This window comes from Mauremys reevesii, linkage group 5 (genome assembly GCF_016161935.1).
Source record: "Mauremys reevesii isolate NIE-2019 linkage group 5, ASM1616193v1, whole genome shotgun sequence".
Classification (NCBI taxonomy): Eukaryota; Metazoa; Chordata; order Testudines; family Geoemydidae; genus Mauremys; species Mauremys reevesii.
In genome coordinates this window covers 28,714,552-28,729,280 of record NC_052627.1, presented here as the reverse complement: position 1 = coordinate 28,729,280, position 14,729 = coordinate 28,714,552, and the positions used below count along the sequence as shown (strand labels likewise).

The 14,729-nt window shown below is 39.6% G+C and overlaps 1 long non-coding RNA gene across 1 annotated transcript; it reads left to right on the top strand.

The window, feature by feature from the left end:
• Positions 1 to 974: 974 nt before the first annotated feature.
• LOC120405836 lies at positions 975 to 5,390 on the top strand. Its single transcript, XR_005598911.1, has 3 exons — positions 975 to 1,068; positions 1,578 to 1,630; positions 5,226 to 5,390. It is a non-coding gene; the product is annotated as an uncharacterized LOC120405836 (long non-coding RNA).
• Positions 5,391 to 14,729: the final 9,339 nt, after the last annotated feature.

The following is a 14,729-nucleotide window of genomic DNA, read 5'->3' as shown; positions in this document are numbered from 1 at the left end:
TTTATTGGCTCAGCTTCTGTTGGTAAAAGACACAAGCTTTCATCAGCGTACGAAGTCTGAGTTCTCCAACAGAAGTTAATCCAATAAAAGATATTACCACACCCACCTTGTCTAATACCGTGGGACTGACACGGTTACACCAACACTGCATATCATTTAAATAAAAATCAGGCCAATAGAATTAACAGCAATTTCTAAACATTTTTAATGGAACTTTATCTAAAAACACAATTTGCCTGCAGAACTTATAAAATGAGGTCAGGTTGCAAGAGATGCTCATTGGGAATGATTGAGCAAAATCTTGCCCTTGCCCTATGCAACCCTAATTAACTCCCTGTGGCAGTATGGGTGTGAAGGGGGAATTTAGCATTACCATGTATAAGACCTATTCCCAAATAATACTCCATTTAATTAGCATTTTTAAATACATTAAAGTTACTATTTATCTTACTTAGTGCTCAGACTCTCTAAACAAATATAGCCAGTTTGCCAGATTCCCTATTCTGTGGCTGGACTTTCACTTAATGCACATACAGTGTGCTCACAGCCACCGTATGGTTAGCATGCACCATGTCAGTATGTGAGTTAAAGGTAAACCTTCTTCTAGCCAAGAGAATTACTGGCCTTTTCCCAACTGGAAATCATTCAGTGCTCCCACACCAGTAAAACTGATTTACCATGAAATGAGGAGTTCAGTTATGCCCAGATTTTAGCAAATATTTCAAGGGAAATCATTTACTCAGCAAATTCAGCCTCTTTTCCTGAATATAGAATGTCTCTATGCAGAATACAATTTTTCCAGATTACTCACTCAGAACTACTCTGCAATGAAAAAAAATTGGTGTGTGTGTCTTTTGGGTGCGTGGGGATCATTTACTGTTCAGAATTTTTTTGCTACAAGAATCTGATATTAGGTATTCAGAATCCACTCTGTCAGTTTTGTTCCTATAAATTACATGGTATTGTTTCAGTTCCCAGATTGGACAGATGTGATCCATAATGAACAGGAGGAATTGAAGAAGTCACTGGGGCTCTGAATATCACAAAGAGAAGTGGCAGATCAACAAGGTTAGTATATCTTGGAAAATGTTCTTTTCTGAGCTCACAGCATTCCCCTTCAGTATAGTCCTAGGACATCCCATAAAGTCTATCATATCTCCATTTATTTACTCACACCATTCACAACCAAATGACCCACATTAACCAGATTTTAGTTCAGTTACTACTAATTATTATTCTTTTAGACAAGAATTTGTCTTTACAGATTTTTTTTAAAGTTACCATTCATAATGAAATGCATAGCAGCCATGGAATCTGCACCGCAGATAATTCCATCTGCACTTTGGAGCAGGAGGAAGGCATGAGGTTTTGTTTCTCTCTTAATGATGACTGTCAGATAAAATAAAATAGCTGTATTAAAGGATGTTCTTACACTGGCTGGGGTGGGTGAAATCTGTCAGAGTAAACTGCCCAGATTGTAATGAAATTCTGATTAAATAAAAAACTTTTAATAAACTAATTATTCCAAAATTAGCATGAGACTAATGTCACTCTTTCCTTCTTGCTTTCTCATGCAGCTGAAACCTGAATATTTTTACTCATGAGCAGAAGTGCTTTTACTTGAAAATTGGTGAGTGTGGCATAAAATTGTATGGACCATTTTTAAATACAATTCTCTGAGTTATTGTAAACTAGACTTGAAATAGCTTTCTGCCATTTGGGAAGCAGACTAACTGAGGGCTAATAGCAGATATAAATCAGCACACCTCAGATAAAGAGGCAATTTAGCAAGCTTGGAAGCTGTTTTTCTTAAGATGAAATCCAACAGTAGCAACTACAGTTGTTGCGTTCCAAATTGCATAGTTTTGTCTTAATGCAAAAACCATCGGCTGATTAAGATGGCTTCCTTGATCCTCAGGGTGTCAGTGTACAGTAAATAAACATATAGCATAATAGCTTCAGCAATTCAAGATCCATATTGGCTTAGGCTTCTGCTGCTAATAGTATCAAATTGTGCCCAATTACGTGGTGGTTTTGTAATGCAGATCAGAATACTTTTGAATTTCAGTTTTCTGGCTTCTGGCTAGGTGGGAACTGTGACACAAAGATGACAGGAGGGCCCTTCATGCAGTATGCCATCAATTAGAACACTACTGGTGAAATTCACAAATAACATTTTAGTTTCAGTGGATTCTGAAGCATGTTATGTAGCTTGTTGAACTATTCAGTGTTAACTCGTGTGTGTGTGAGAGAGAGAGATTGAGAGAGAGCCAGAGAGAGGGGGGTTCTTTTTTTATCCCATCAGACAATAGAACACTGTTAAGAGATTTAGTAAATTGAGATTTTAAAAATCACTAAGGGCTATTTAACTGCCCTGAATCTGAAGACAGGACTCTAGCTGATGTCAAATGTCAATGGAAGTTCCATACTGAGATTTATGGTAGTATATGGCCCTAAATATTTTTAATGGCTCATTCTACTAACAACAATCCTCTTTATTGGAAGCTCTACAATAATACCATTGACCTTGGCACCCTTATCAGCCCTCATAACGCACGGCTCAACTTGCAGTCAATTATATGCCAGTACAAGCTTCAATAGCAGAGAATGTTGCAAAAATAGTTCCTATTAATGACTATCTGATAAATATTTAAAAAGAAAAGATAGGGAAATTCACATGAACGGTCAAGATGAGCACACGCTGCTAGTCAGAGATCCTAGGCACAATGGCATTTATTTTCTCTACAGTTACCAGATAAATCTGGTTGATTCTACTCAACATTTTACAGCCAAGAAAATCTATGGAGAGATGTTTGCCTTATCCCAATTTCTAATATGTCTACGAATAGTCTTTTTCCCCATTAATCAGATAATGGCTAACCAAACCTCATGAAACCAATGACTGAAATAGATCTGTTAGAGAATCAAAGTTTCATTCTGAAACACAAAAGCTTTTTTAAAAAGTACTGCAGTAGATTCTTCCTATAATCTCTTCAATAAATGCAAATGAGCAACTGAGCAAATCAGAAGAAACAATCTTAGGGCAGGTCTACACTACAGCTGGGGCCGACGCTCTGAGATCAGTCCAACAAGCGGTCGATTTAGCGGAGTTAGTAAAGACCCACCAAATCGACTGCAGATCACTTTCCAGTCGACACCTTACTCTTCTCATTGGGGGTAGAGTACAGGTAAGTAGACTCTGCAGTAATTTGACCTAAGGTACATCGACTCCAGCTATGTTATTCACGTAGCTGGAGTTGCGTAGTGTAGGTGGACTTATCACAGTAGTGTAGACATAGCCTTAGAGATGGAAGACAACATCTAAAGTTTAAGGGATGTGTTAAAAACATGCAGAAAAATGATTTCATTGTCTCCACACAAAGGAAAAGTTAAATCCAACAGGCAAATCTGAGAATGTTAAAGGTGAATGAGGAAAAGATGGATTTTGACATTCAGAAATGGACCTTGCTACCATCATCTATGACTTTTTTTACCTTGAGACCTGCAATGTGCTCTACATAGGTTACACCTTAAATCTATACAGAAACTCACGCTGGTGCAGAATGCAGCAGTCTGCTTGTTAAGCAGCACCTCTCAGTGGCATATGTTACCATTGTCTGAGATCTGTGCTGTCTGCCTATTTCTGTGTGGAGCTTAAACTGTTGGTTTTGATCTCTAGAGCTCTAAGTGACTTGGGACCTGCCTATTGGAGTGACCATGTCTCTCTGTGTGTCATACTGATGCTGTTGCAATCCGCATTGATCCCTGAGCTTGATTCCATCCTTGTTATAAAGGCTGCTGGGAGTTTTAAAAAGAACATTGGCCCAGTTTGTGCAGTGAAGCTGTGCAAATGTCTGGGATCATAGTTCACAGGGACTCAAACCTTTATCCTGTTTTTTGTTTTGTGTCTGTTGGAACCTTTTAGATCAAACAGAATCTTTACATTTGTGATTCAGTTCAAATTAGCCCATAATCTCAGTGAAACTCACTCATAGACACTGAGGTTTCTTGATTTGGCATCCAAAACCACAGAGTGATATGGGTTCCAGCCCAAAACATAAACAGGCATGAGCTCACTTGAACCTTTGTCAAAGTTAACTTGAAACTTGGCCTAGGTTGACAAAACTGTATGAATAGTTTAGATAACCTGGCCTGAGGTTTGGTTTCATTATGTTTGTTTCACACTGCGCTAATGTGCAGTAACCAATTTGAAACCATTTAGCTGCACAAGGGTGATCCTATTTCTCAAAGGGAAAACGGGACAATGCGTGGGGCTAGCCCGAACCCTCCCCCCAACCCCAGCGCTGGGCTGGCTCGAGATACTTGCCAAAGCCTCCCCCCGCAGGGCCCAAGCTCCCCTCCCCATGAAGCACTGCTCGCCCGAGCCTTGCCTCCTTCCCCCCCACCTCTCCCCTGGTGTGAGTCTGGGGTTGGCATCGCCACTTGCCCCCCACACGTTCTTTCACACCCCACTTTTTTGACAAAAGTGGGCATGGGTCCCATTTGCTCTTGCCAAGAAAGTCAGGACAGCCGGGACCGGGCTTAAAAAAGGGACTGTCCCAGACAAATCAGGACATATGGTCACCCTAAGCTGCACACACATCTGGGCTATGTAAATGCATGTTTTCCGGGTCCTCCCTGTTCCACACCCATTTGTTTAATCTTGTCAGTTTGCTCTTTACATGGCAGAGATGATCTTTTACTCTGTGTTTGCAAAGCATTTAGCACAATGGGGCCCTAATCTCAATTGGAAGCTTGTCTACATGCTGCTGCACCGTAAATAAGTCATTTTTTTTTAAATAATTTTGAAAAGTGGCTGGTGTATGTGCGGAGTAGCAGCTTTTCCCAGGTAGATATATTCTGACACTTTCTAAACTAAAATAATTTATTAAGAATTAATGATGTTCCAGGCTGCAGTGATTTTGAGTTTTATTAGCCCAAAAAAAGTATCTTAAGACAGCAACATTCTGGGAATTTTACTCTTATACACCTTACCCACAAGCTAATGCAGGGGTTCTCAAGCTGGGAGTTGTGACCCCTCAGGGGGTCGCGAGCTGTCAGCCTCCACCCGCAAACCCTGCGTCCCCTGCAGCATTTATAATAGTTTAAATATAAAAAATGTAGTTTTAATTTATAAGGGGGCCACATTCAGAGGCTTGCTGTGTGAAAGGGGTCACCAGTACAAAAGTTTGAGAACCACTGATCTAATGTTTTTTGTGTTTTAGGACCTGAGCTGCCAGTGCTACATACTTGGAATTTGCATTGAAATCAGTGGTATTGATTCTTGAATGTAAATGGAAATTCCATGAATAGAGGGACTTTTATGATCAGGCTCTTAATGCTGAATATAAAATATGCTTCCAGGCTGAGATTTTCTTGCTATTTTTAAGGCCTGGGTAAATGTTTGTCAAGTTACAGCCCATGGAAAAAAATTAACTAAAACAGTGCTGGTTATCTTATTAGCAATATATACCCTAGGGTCTGTTTGTGTATTTGGTTTTTTTATTTTGAGACTATGTAAAGCTTCAGGATTTAAGTCTGGTAATTAGACAAGGTGTAGATGATATTCTGCATTATTTATGCATGCTCTTTAAAAAGTTTAAATGAAAAAAATAGCAGACAGCTTGCTCATTTTCAGATATGTTGGCAAGATTAATTCTTACTATACCTGCACAGGAGTTTGATTAAAATGTCTTAATTAAACTGACTGATAGGGAAAGAAAAAAACTGGTGTGTGATTGTTCATGTGTGTTTGAGAGTATTATGGTTTATTACAAATCCAAAATTTATTCTTTTCCAAGCAACACTGAAAAAGAGTAATAATGCATCAGCTAGGTAGATAATCCATCCTAAATAAGTAATGGACTGAGTACCTTCAGGCTATGCTTATGTTGTGATTCCTGTAGGAAGGAAGGAAAGAGTCACATTAAAAGCCAGCATTATAATAATTGTACTTAATTAACCAAACACAGTGTTTTCCTCCTTGCAAGACTTGGACAAAAATCCCTTTCAAGTTTCTGGAAAGATACCTATTCTTTTATAGTTATTCTAAATCCCAGCTTTGTGTGTATGCATGCGCATGCCTGTGTGGGACATGCATATAAACGTGCTTGTGTGTAATAGGACTGACTCTATTATGTTAGGCCCTGATCCTTCAATGACTTATGCACATGCTTAATTTTATGCTTATGAAAATCCACATGTGGGTGGTTTGACAAGATCAGATCCTTAGTGTCCACTGAAGGTGAGGGAGGGCAGGCGGTAAATTAGTGCCAACCTGCACCACAAAAACACTTACAAATAAGAGAAACACAAGAACGTTTTTGTTGCTAATTACATACATTTTTAAAATTCACTGTATTTTGATTACATTAATCCATCTTTGAAAGATAGTCCTGTGTGAGGGTAAGCTTATATTTGCAAAACACTGGAAAGAATGACAACTTCAGCTGTAGCTGACAGCTTTACTGCTGTGATTACTGAAAAGATGTCAACTATGAGTGTAACATGATGAAATTGAATCACTATACACACATACATACATAACATGTATGTATATAATATAAATAAAAAAGTAATGTGGAGGGAACACAAAATAAGGGGGAGATAGTATAAATTGGTGTTTTCTTTTTGTATTTAGTAAGAATGTTACCGTAAAACACACATGTGATCATTTCCATGTTCCTCTTGATTAATTCTATTAATAGACTTCTTCCCTTCGGGAATGAGGCATTCTGTGTATGTTATGCACGATTTTGCATATCCTGGAGAATATATCTATCTCCATCTGTCTCTTATTTATATAGCTATAATTCATGATGGTGTACATGATGTGTATCAGATTTGTTTATATATAATATAAAAGAGATTACATCAACTGCTGCTATGAAGTTTGTGTTGTAAATGTTTATACACTGATACACCTTTTTGTTCTCCAAAACTTAGTCAACAGCTCCATCTTCAGACATCACTCAATATGCTAAAAAAATCCCACTATACAATCTGTCAGGAGCTTTCAAAGAGCTGTTTGGGGTTGGCCATTCCACAGTCCCATTTTTTACTATCTTCAACCATGTCCTACAGGTACTAACTTAAACAATCCCAAATAAAACCTGTTAAAATGGAGTTAAGATGATAGCATATATCAATCATTTACAGTTAAATACATGTGGCAGAGCTCTGATCTTGCTCCCGTGGGTCCTGTGCTTCTAGGTGGTTTATGCTTAGTCTCAGTGGCTCACTGTCACCCTCCACGTAGCCCTTCTCTCTCTAGGGCCAGGGTTACAGTCTACTGAGCCCTTTTCATCATAGGCCTGCAAGAAGGTTGGTGAGAGAACTCCCACAGTCTCTGTTCAGCCTCCTGTCCTGACAGGGGCCTGACTTCCCCTTCCAGGAGATGTTCCTGTAGTGGTGGGTTGGGGGGAACCCGGGCCCGCTCTCTACTCCAGCTTCCAGCCCAGGGACCCTAATGGTAGCAGTTGTTGGCAGCCAACCTTTCACTGCCAGAGTTGCTACATTTCCCTGGGCCACTTCCCCACAGCTCTCTTGCTTCTCCCTTCTTCACCCTTACCTTAGGTCTCCTTTAACGATGGTTTGAGGGTGTCTTCAGTAACCAGCCCTTCAGCCACACTTCCTCTCCTCTGGCTCCCTGGCTCTCCCCTGTCTGACTGGAGTGAGCCCTTTTTATAGTATCAGCAGGGCCTTAATTAGAGTCAGGTGGTCACATTAACTGAATGGCCTCACCTGACTCTTTGCAGGTTAATTAGAGTCAGGTGTTCTCATTAGCCTGGAGCAGCTCCCTGCTCTGGTCAGTCAGGGAACAGAAAACTGTTAATCCAGTGGCCAGTATATCTGCTTTCTGCTATTCTGCTGTACCCAACTGGCCTGGGTCTATCACATACAATAAAGGGAATTCAGAGTTAAGATTAACCTTTAAAGAAATCCTGATATGTCAAGGTTCAGAAATGCACACTGAATATACTTAAACAACTTTTCTTCACTCTTTAGAGATGCTGTGAAATAATTAGACAATTTTGATTGGTGTTTGTGGCCCCATATTAGACCAAATTGAATTTTAGAAACACATTAGATTTTTTTTCTTTGTTTTCCCTCATGGTGGTGCTACATGATAGAGTTAAGGTGCCTGGTCCTGCAAAGGCAGTGAGACTACTCACAAGTTTAAAATTAACGTGTTTGTAGGATCAGAGTCCAAGTCCGCCTACTGTCTTCAGCATTAGTGCAGATATACAGAGGGCCCGATCCTGCAAACATTTCCTCACATGAGTAGTTCTTGCACATGGAAGGAGTCACATTGGAGCCTGATGGTGAAATTCGGACCTCTCTGACTTCAGTGGAGCCAGGATTTCATCCTGAGAGGGCCAGATCCTACAGACAATGTAAGGTCCTGTAGGTAATACATTGTATAAGAAGGAAAAAAAATCACACTGGTATTGGAGTATGCTTGGTTTATGGATTCAGTCATGGGATACTGGAAGAGAAGATATAAGTTGAGGTTACACTTGCTATCAAAATCAGACTGAAACTACATTACAACCATTATAATGAACTTGTGTCAGCATGCATGCAGACCCCCAGTGCTCAAATCAATCAAGTTATAAAATCCAAGTAAAAAAGAAAGGAGGGGCGTGAGAAAAAGAAAAAAGTCAAAGCTCACACAGTGTATGTAAGATTAAAATATTTGACTCAGGAGAGTGTATAAAATGCTAGTTGCCATCTGAGAGTGTCTGGCCCAAGTAACTATGCCAGCAATGACCTTCTGAATGACTATACTGTGGGCATAAAGGGCACGGTGTTACATGTGGGCAGCAGTGAAAATGTTGGATGTTTTTCTAAAAGATACGCTGTAGGAATTATTTTGGGGACATTCAGCCCTTGGTCCAGATTGGTGAAAAGAATGTCTCTTCGAGAGAGATTTGCATGTGCTAGATCACTGATGGCTTGATCCTGCTCCCATTGGCAGGGGCAGGATCCATCCCCTAGCCATTTTGTAACGTTGGATCCAGATTATAATTTTGCCATTTTAGAAGTGAAAAATATTTTAACCAATTAAAGCCATGGGTGATCATAAATAATCTCCTGCTTTCTCAGAGTTAGATTCTCACTTCAGCAGCTTGTGATTCCAAACATCTCCAGTATTTAATCTCAAAACGGCAATATAATATTAAACTAAAATGCGGTACCACGGCCCTCCCAGGATTCCTGGACTGCTTAAGTGGAAACTCATAATCAGAAGAAAGTGTCACCTAGATTAACATTTTATAAATTAACTGGCCTTTTTAAATAATGGATTTTATTTTTAACTTTTAAATATAATTGTAAAATGAACAACAAATCAATGATTCAGACACAAGGATAGACAAGTTGAATGAATTCACACAGAAAAATTATAAAAGACAAAAACACCATATCACTCATGGGTGAACACTTCACAAAAGGATCGCTCCATATCTGATAGGTTTCAGAGCAGCAGCCATGTAAGTCTGTATTCGCAAAAAGAACAGGAGTACTTGTGGCACCTTAGAGACTAACGAATTTATTTGAGTATAAGCTTTTGTGGGCTACAGCCCACTTCATCGGATGCATGCAGTGGAAAATACAGTAGGAAGATATATACGCAGAGAACATGAAACAATGGATGTTACCATACACACTCTAACGAGAGTGATCAGTTAAGGTGAGCTGTTACCAGCAGGAGAGAAGAAAACCTGTCCCACATGTGGGGATAACCCACAGCTAAAAGGATCCCGTTAAGCCAGGGGCTCAAATGCCAGAGCCCTGTGAAAGTAAGGAGGGTGGGGACAAATATCCTATCCAGGAGGTGTGGACCCTCCCCCAAGGGTCCTCCCTGGACTGGTTTAACCTGCCCCCTCCCCGCCACTGTTAAAAGAAAGAGCTAAATAGGCTTCATTAGGAGCCTCTTTGTTATTTTAAATGCTTAATTAGAGCTGAAATCAGTAGGACTGTGTTTCTGCCCTGCCTGCTAAGAGCTAAAAATCACTCAGAGCTGAAATCACTTGAGATGGGGCAGTGTTTCTGCCCAACCTGAAAAGAGCTGAAACTTACTAAGAGACTGATGTGCAGAGATCACAGCAGAGAGGCAGGTGGCAGTAGAAGGTGACTGACAGTTGGCTGGTGAACAAGTGGCTGGTGAGGCAGAGAGGCATAGAGAGCAGCCAGCAGGGTGGCTAGTGGAGAGGCGAGGTGGACGGCTGGCGAAGATGGCCAGAGCAGAGCCTTGCAGAGAGGAGCGGTGAGCGAGTGCCCAAGCAGTGGAGCAAGTAAGGTGCCTCTTTACCCCCCCTCTCCCCAAGGGTAAGAGGTGAACTCTGCAAATGCACTTCTAAACTCTGGATCTGCATTGACCAAGGATAGCAACTATGAGTGGGGTGCAGAGAAAGGTTGGGCATGTGAAAGGGACCTTTTTGTTGCTGGACTTATGAACCTGAAGGGAAAAGCGCACTGCCCAACTTACTTGGGTGAGTCTTTTGCTCATAGTTTATGTTTATGAACCCAGTTTGCGCTGTTTTCTCAAATTAACACTGAGTTATTTCCTTCCTTTTTATTTAAAGTTTCTTTTCTACACTCAGACTCTGTGCTTGTGAGTGGGGAAGTATTGCCTCTCAGAGGTGCCCAGGAGTGGTGTGTAACTTTCCCAGGTTACTGGGTGGAGGATCGAGCCGGTTCTGTGTTTTATTGATGGAAAGGAACCCCTAGATACTGAACCCGGCCCTGGCTGCTGCTGGCTTCACCGGGCAGAAGGGTTACATTTAGAAGTGACTCTAAAAACTTATAGTGAAAACCTGGCCCCATAGAAATAAATGGCAAAATTCCCTTTGACTTCAGTGGGGCCAGGATTTCCACGACAGAATTTAATAGACAATGATTTCTTTCTACGGACATTTTAAACCAACCTATAGAATTCTATAGAAAGAATATAATTCTCTAATAAAATCTGTAGGGTGATTCAAAACTTCTTTAGAAAGATTCTTCTCTATCAATTGTCCAGAAGCGGCTCTTTAAAAAGTATTAATTTATACTATATTCAAACAAATATGGGAACTTTATGTCAAGTTTAATACCAACTAGAAAAGGGAGTGGAGTGATTAGAAAAGTCAGAATTCCTGATTTGTATTTCTAACTCCACCACTGACTTGCTCTATGAAAATGGGGAGTCACTTAATCTCTCTCTGACTCAGCTAATCCACCTGTGTGAACAAATTAATATCTATTTTATAGGGCTATTGCGTGAACTAATTAATTATTTGTACTGTGGTTTGGATATTGCTACAAATTATAGACATCCATAGTAATATTATTATGCTCAAAAGACAGAACAGACTTTCCATGAAACCAAATACTAGGTACCAGAACCCTTCTTGCAGGGCCATGGTGATACTGTGGCCTAACAATACCTCAGGATCCCAAGCTTCTCATAGGAAACGGAAAGGTAGCTAATGCACCTGGTTGTTAATTTTTCACACAGAGTTTTATAGCTGAAACATTTTAAAATTAAAAAACTTTGTCAGAACTTGCAACTTTATAGATATTTTCTACATTTTAGTCAAGATTTTAATTGAATTTGTCTTCTGAATTTTTAATTTCCTAACCCTAAGCAAAAGATTTTTAAATGCATATTTTTATACAAATTTTAATTAAAAAAATCACAGAAAATGAGATAAAAATAGGAAATAAATCCATTTTAATCCTTGCAAAACAGAAGCAACTTCAAAAGTTTTCAAATCATCTTCTCACTTTTGGACCAGCTCTAGTAAGTAAAAATCCAGTTGCTGCTCCTAAATCCATTTCACTTTGGTAACAATAGAAGAGCTTTGGTTCAACTCATTATAAAGCTTGGATTCATGCAAAATTCTGATACAACTTTTGAATTCCAAATGCTCCAAATTCACGGTTGTTTGGAACTGATGTTTTGGTTTGAACTGAGCTCTGCTTTTAGTTATTGTTAAATGCTTCTCAGGGTTTAGTAGAATTTTAGCAGAGATAATTTGGCCCAATATCTGTAGAGATAATATTAGCCTTAATAGCTCTGATTTACCCTATGTTTTAGTAAATTTATCTGTGGCAAAACAACTTACCTCAGGTAAGAACAAAAAGTTAAAACTCTCAGAATGTAAGTTACAATCTGGTCATCCATTTCCCATGTTATACCTTTCTAGCTTTTTCTCTATCATTTTTTTAAAAGTCATAAATGGAAACTCCCTCAGAAATTCTCTCCGTAGTGTTGTGCATAATTGACTGTCTCTCTCATTCCCTTGTGTCACCTTCATTTTCAGCACCAGAAAGGGAGTTTCCAACAAGATCAGTGGCACATATGGTGCACTGCCAAACAATAATGGAAAAGAACCCACTAAACAATGCTTCTATTCCCATGATAATCTGCCAACCCATCTGCACAGTTGCAGCAAACTTGTGCTTATTGCAACATCTGCCCGTCAGTTATTATACGATCAATTTAACATATTCCAGAGGCTCCATAAGTACCACTGTGCCTGGATGTAATACCAACAAAGCCTAGGCAGACATGCCACAACAGCATCATCAGGGGATTTCACTGGATCCAGCTTCACCATAGTCAGCTAAGTACACATTCCTTTGGTACATGTGTGGCTAATCTACTTTTAATTGAGCTCCATTGTTTTCATCTGTTTAGTAAGCGAATGTGCAGAGGTGCAAAAGCTGCTGCTTGTTTACAACACAAACAGTATGCAGCTTGCTGGAGCTTTGGAAAGAGGCATGGTTGGCAGTGGCAGGGACTGAGGGTGTTTAATGCACAGGCATATTTCTTTCTTTGCACTTTTCTGATTTTTTTTTAACTTTTCCTAGACATTTCAGCCCCAGCTGGTTATTCTGTGTGATTACAACAGCTGAGTGTAGGTGCATGCGGAGGTCTTGCTCCAAACACAGAAATAAATGTGCCAGAATTTTTTTTTACTTCTCATTAAATATCAGGCTTTTTGGACTGGGCTGAAAGAGGTGGATTTTTTGGCATTATGAGGACTCATGTATTGCCTCACTGGCATATGTCTATCTCGTCCCATTCTCCTTCCACCTGATTTTAAAAGAAGGAGATAACTATATTTCACTTACCCCTTCAAGACCTAAAAACGTCACTTAAGGAAACCATGATTGCTTATGCTGTGTTCTGTTTTATTTGGTGTTTTAAAAGACTGAACAGTCATCTACCAGAAAGGAAACTCCTCCAGGTAGGCTCAGAGATGGTCTGCTCCAACCACACCTCTCTTTGAAGGGGCAAGAATGTCACAGAGTGCCCATCTGAGGGTCATATGTCCCCTGCATGACGAAAAGGGCTGTTTTGCAACTGGTCCAAATAAAAAGATGTAAAGGGGGTGGATGAGGGCGGGAAGGCTGCTGGATCAGCACTTAAACGGATCCAGTACAAGAATGCCATATAAAGAGGCCTGAAGCACCATCGCCTCCTTGTGAGTTGTAGAGGTGAATTTTATCCCCTCTTGCCCAACTCCCATTGCATCTAAAGGTTGTAGACTCCGTTTATATGATCTCTTTACAGCAATTTAGAAAGTTAACCTCAGTTAAATGATCTATGTTAGTAGACAGTGCTTTTAAACATTTCTGGATTGCAACTCTGTTCCTGGCAGATTGTTGTACTCCAGAAAATCAGCCTCAGTATGTTTAATTTACCCTGGTACCATATCCCTGACTGATTGGTACTTCTGTGGCAAGAGAAAATAGAACCAGCCTTCAGCCTATTAGTTTTCACAATGGGGGATACTGCATCTTTTAATCAGATTGCTGTCCTTCATCTTAGCAAGGTCTCAGAGTGACACCTAGTGGAATACCTAGTCTCTGTGGGAAAATTTAATTAAACCACAGTCCTTTTATACCAGTACAAATATTGTGAAGGAAAACAACTCAACTCCTTTGACATTTTTGCAAATAGGTTTAGTAGAATCTGCTGTGTTTACTTTAACTGGCATTTGTTTTTCAGCCAATTATTCCTAAACCTTTTTTCTTCCATAATTTATTACAAGCATCTTGGCCATAATAATAAATACAAAGTTGTTTCCCTTCATTATTGTTGTCTTGTATACTGTGCTATGAACAAATAAGGAAAAACAGCCTACCTAAACTTTCCTGTTTCTGCAGTAGCCTTGGATTGTTTATAGGTCTTAATTACGGACTGCAGCAGTCTCAAATTGGCCAGAATTTAATCCGAAATACAAGCAGAAAATTACTTTGCTGCTTTAAAAGTAAAGTTTTGTGGTGTTTTTTTTTCTGCACACCTAAGGCCTGATCTAAAGTTCATTGAAGTCACTGAGAATCTTTTCATTGTCTTCAGTGGTCTGTGGATCAAGCATCTAACACTGAAACTTGTGGCAACAACATTACTGAATATCATTTTTGTCCAGACCATGACATCCTGACATCATGGCCCCCTCTGACCTTAAAGATCAAGATGTTGCTTCTATACAGTACTGCATACCCTTGTTTCAATTCTTCATTCAATAATTTTCAGGAAACATTCACACCTTTTCCAAATAAAAGCTATGTAAAGTTACACTAAAATTCTCACTTTCACACAAGGCCCATGACAGTGGAGATAAAAATTAAAGGCTGAAATCCTGGCTCCATCAAAGTCAATGGGAGTTTTGCCATTGACTTCACTGGGACCAGGATTATACCTAAAGTTTCAAAGATGACAAAATATTTTT